The sequence below is a fragment of the Egretta garzetta genome, unplaced genomic scaffold (assembly GCF_000687185.1).
Source record: "Egretta garzetta isolate BGI_Z169 unplaced genomic scaffold, ASM68718v1 scaffold91, whole genome shotgun sequence".
Classification (NCBI taxonomy): Eukaryota; Metazoa; Chordata; class Aves; order Pelecaniformes; family Ardeidae; genus Egretta; species Egretta garzetta.
Genome location: NW_009258661.1, coordinates 1,795,320 through 1,799,984, shown reverse-complemented (window position 1 = coordinate 1,799,984; position 4,665 = coordinate 1,795,320). Strand labels below are relative to the sequence as shown.

Sequence of the window (4,665 nt, the reverse complement as noted above, 5' to 3'; positions counted from 1 at the left end):
GCCTGCGGGGTTGTTCCGGCCCCTGCCTCGGCAGGGGAGGTTAAAAAGGCTGCGCCCCGGCAGCCTCCGTGTTGCCGGCTATCTCAGCCTCCACCTCCATCAAAACTCTCCAGGCTTTTTTTTCTGCAGCAATTTGTGGAAATAAACAGCAGATAAAATCTGTTGGAAGGCTTGCTTTTTCTCTTTCGTCTCAGAGCGTGTAATTAAAATCAGCTATTAAAAAGGCAGCGCGGTGGGGCACGGCATGCCCGGTGCTGGAGGAACCCAGTGGCAGCCAGGAGAAGAAGCACGCCCCGAACCCCAGCGTCTCCATCCGACTGCCACACCTGGGACGTGCACTCAAGGGCTGGGCCAGGCACCGGGACGGGACTCCCTAGCCGAGATCAGCTCCCAAACAGCCACGGTGACGTTCAGCGGCTTGGGAAGAAGCAGGAAGGTAAGGTAAGGCAAAGTTCTAACTGCTCCGCTGGGACTGGGAGTCTGCAGCCCTGGATGCCTCCGGATGCTCAGGCAGGAGCAGGGGGCTGGATGGCTTCCTTAAACCTGCACTCAGCTAGAGAGATGCAATCCATTTTCCCGGTGCACGCAGCCTTCTGCCTTTGCCGGGGTGGGATTAACCCCCCGAGATGCTCCCTGGGCTCTCAGGCACTGCAACGATTTGTTTCAGAGCGGCTGCACTGCCTGCAGCTTTCACGGGGCTTCTCCCAAACAACGCTTGCGTTGCAGCAGCTTCTGATCAGTTTTTTCCCTTGCCGTGTGTTTTGGGCTTTGGCCTAGAAAGCACCACCTGGGCTGGCTTTCCCCAGAGAAGCCCCCTCTGCCCGCACAACCCCACAGCATCTGCGGGATGACAAGCTACCGCGGGTCACCCGGAGGGATGGGGACGCAGAGGCAGGTAATGGGGCTGCTGGCAGGAGAGCTCACTCCCGGGCTTGCCGGCTGCTGGGGGTGGGTCATACAAGGAGTCACCTTCAATGGGAAGAAATTGCTTTTTATTCCAGAATAAATATCCCAAACTGGCATTATTCAGGAATAATTACTCTGCATTCAGCTCACTCCCTGGTCTTCCTCAGAGCTACCAGCGAGCAGAGCTGCTCCAGTGCTTGCAATTGCTTTTCTTCTTAATTTACGGTTCCTCCCCAAACCGACCCAAACATCCACCTTTTCCCATCATCAGGTTTTGCAGGAAGGGAGAATTTTAGCAGGTTTCCCCCATAACTCTGCAGTGCTGATGACAAGGGAACTGCTCAGGTCACGAAGCTGAGGAACACACTGAGCATATGCCACTGCGAAACCCTAAATTTGTTTGCTAAGGCACAGTAAAAACAGACCCACCAGCTATGGAAACTGTCAAAGAAAGGCAGGCTGCTAAGGATTTTGTTATGTTAAAAAGAAAGCAAACGACGTACATTAGAATACTTACTTTGCATTTATAGAGCATTCTTCACCCAGGGACATCAAAGCACAGGAAAAACACTGAAATTCTTATGACATGCTACACGAGGTAGCAAATACACGCACTGGAAAGGACGATTTGCAGTGTAACGACGTTAAATGAGCTCCCTGAGTTCATGCCGCTAGTCCGTAGCAGAGCTTGCAGCTGAAAATCTCCAGGAGATGCCCCAGCTGCCATACCTTTTACGGGGCTGCCAGGCTACCGCGCGGCCACGCTGCGCCTCCCCGGCCGGTACAGATGCCTGCTGACTTCCCTTGCCAAATTCCCCACGTGCGGACAGGCTGCTCGCCTTCCCCTTGCTCTCAGGTTGTTTGGTTTGGGTTTGTTTTTTTTTCTTGCAACGAATTTTTTTTTGCCCACTGAGTCCTTGAAGTTGGCGGAGGCTAGAAATGACTTTTTTTTTTGAAGAGCCGCCAAATTCCATCAGGCTGCTCCAGTCCTTAAAGCAATGAGCTGTAAGACGCTCACCCTGGGCGAAAAGCGGGGATGCGAGTTTTTCCTTCGGCAGCCTGGGCACTGCCTTCCCGCAGCCCGACATGGCGGGATGTACGTGCCCAGCTCCGCTCCTGCTTCCGCTGGGAAGTTTTCCATTTAGTCTCAGCAGGTCCGCGGGAACTGGCTCCCATCGCAGCAGCAACATAGCTCAGCAGGGATGGGCAATTTGGTTTGAAAAGCAAAACAAAATAAATACAACAGGCTTCAACTTGTGTTCTGTTGCCTGAAATAACCTGAAAGGGTTTGCTTTGGAGCCACATCAGCCAAGGGGACCTTCCACAGGGGTGCTTGTGGAGGGGATGGAGTGGAGGCAGCTGCCAGTCTTTGCCTGCAGGACATCTCCTGGGGAGAAAACCCTTTCCTTACTCCTGCCGATGGCTTCCTCTGCTGTTGCCTTTACACCCACCACCCCTCCTGGGGACAAACCTGAACCAGGGACACACAGAGATCCTTTCACCTGAGGCATCACACCTACCCCAGAGGTCCAGCCAGACTGCAGGTGAAGAACAGGACACCCCTTGCCCAGGCTGGTGTTAATCCAGGGTTGTGCAAATACAGCATCTCATCCATCGCTGATTCCCTGTGGGATGGCTCGGCTTCCCAGATGGGAGAACCAAGCCCAGAAGGGACAGGGTCACGGGCGGCCAGCACCCCCCGCCTCTGTGCTCAGCCAGCCACCGACAGCATTTCCCTCCCTGCGAGTGAGAGGCCGGCGGTTGGGCTGGCATGGCCCAGTCAGGATGCTCAATAAGGAAGAATAAAGAAGGAAAGAGGGATTTTGAGATAAATTTGGCTTTTCAGGGAAAAGGATGTTAACTCACTGGAAAACTAAAACTGCTCAGTCTGCACTTTGCTTTTGTACAAAAGGTCATTGTTACCCATGAAAATAAGTTCTCCCCCGTCCAGCTCCAGTTTGGAGCACTCACAAGCCTTCTGTAGCAGTGAACCTTGCAGGGCCACTGCGGCCAAAGGGCCTGATCCAGACACCCCCCCCCCAGCACCGGCAGAGGGCTCCTCACTGACCTTATGGGCTCTGCAACATCAGCTGCAACCAGGTAAGGAAAACAGTGTGGGGCAACGACCCAGGACGGATAACATATCCCTTTTAAATCATGTGCTATGTTTAACTGTTTAATTATTAAATACTTCTGCCGTACAACACAGCAGCTCCACATCCTGCCATTTCCCCTCGCAACAGATCTGCTCTGCCCATCGTTACCCTAACAAGCATCATTAACACACAGGAGCCATGCGTGGGGCCGGGCTTGGTTTCATCCTCAGTTTCCCCCCTTGCCCCTCTTCGCTCTGACCTCTACTCACATTCTGGATGGGAGAAACCCCGGAAGAATATGGAAAACATCAGGCTGAGTTAAAATAAGGCTTCAGACAACGTCAGGGGCCCCGGTGCCACGGGGACAGGCTGGCCAGCATGCTGGAAGCCAGGCCGGCTGCAGGCACTGGGTGCCGTGGCACGCTGGCCAGCCAGGCAAGCCCCATCCTGCCCCGGGGAGGTCTCCCCGGCTCAGCAGATAGCCATGTTCCCAGGAAAAGGACAATGTCCACATGCGAAGTTTTGCAAACGAAAACTGATACACGTTTTGGAAATTAACAGCTGCTTGGAGCTAAAAGGGGAGGGCACAGGGGAGAAGACAGAAATTAAAAAAGAAAGAAACCAGGAGAAAGGAAAGAACATAATGTAAAACAAGGGTAGGAAAAAGCCTTTAAAGTGGAGCCAACTTTATTCAAAGGCACTGAGGAAAGTAATTACATTAGTTTACAAATGCCTTTGTGTTCTGCAGTCTTCCTAGGTTTGGGGTGTGTTTCCAGTTTAACTTTGACAGTTTACAAACCTCCCCGTCCCTGCTAAATAAAGGCAGGACTGCAGCTTCTCCTGGAGGTCCCAGGGGTGGCCAAAGACAAAAACCATGCCAGCACCTTTGTGGGCAAAGTCTTACACCTTCTCCTAGAAGGAAAAGTTCGCAAGCCACCTGTGAATTTAAGCCATTCAGGAAGGATCATCTCTTTGATCAATGAATTAAAGGAGGCAGAGGGGGAATATCATGTTTCTTATGCCATGAATTGCTTTTGGGAAACAGCAGTCGGTTGTACTCACCCCAGTACAACACCCCTACCGAAAGCACCCACCAAACCGGGCTGTTTGGGATGACTGTACCGCTGGGATGGACTACAAAGGAGCACGCGGTGTCCTGGCGTGGCTCAGCTGATGGGTGCTGACTTGCTCAGCCGTAACAGCTCCAGCACATCCAGCCGGGCAATCCCGCCTGGCGTTCATGAAACCAAACAAACTGCAAAACTGGCTGCCAGGCTTTTGCAAAGAGCCCTGAGAGGGCAGTAGATGCTGGCCTGTGTGCAGCAGAGTGCCTGAAACACAGATATCCCCAAAAAACGGACCTTGGTAGGGTCAGCCACCTCTCAGGCACAGCACAGTAAATCATCCCATGCAATGGAATCTGTTCAACATCCAGGCACACCGACATTCTCCGACATCCCCCCAGGCTCAGGAGAGCATCATTCACCCTGGGACCATGCCAGGGGTCCCAGAGCCCCCAGCAGTCCCCCCCACGCCACCCAGGGATGTACCACGGGGAGCTGCCAGTGCGATGATGTGCGGAGCAGGGGCTGCCACCGCATGTGCGCGGGGACACTGGCGTGTGGCCCTGCGCCCCAGCTCGCTGTGTGGGAGCTCCCACGTG

At 53.7% G+C, this 4,665-nt stretch overlaps 1 protein-coding gene across 1 annotated transcript in view; it reads right to left on the bottom strand.

Moving 5' to 3' along the window:
* The window catches only part of PRICKLE2 (prickle planar cell polarity protein 2), a 35,418-nt gene that overhangs the window by 24,054 nt on the left and 6,699 nt on the right, over positions 1-4,665 (bottom strand). The window lies entirely within an intron of this gene.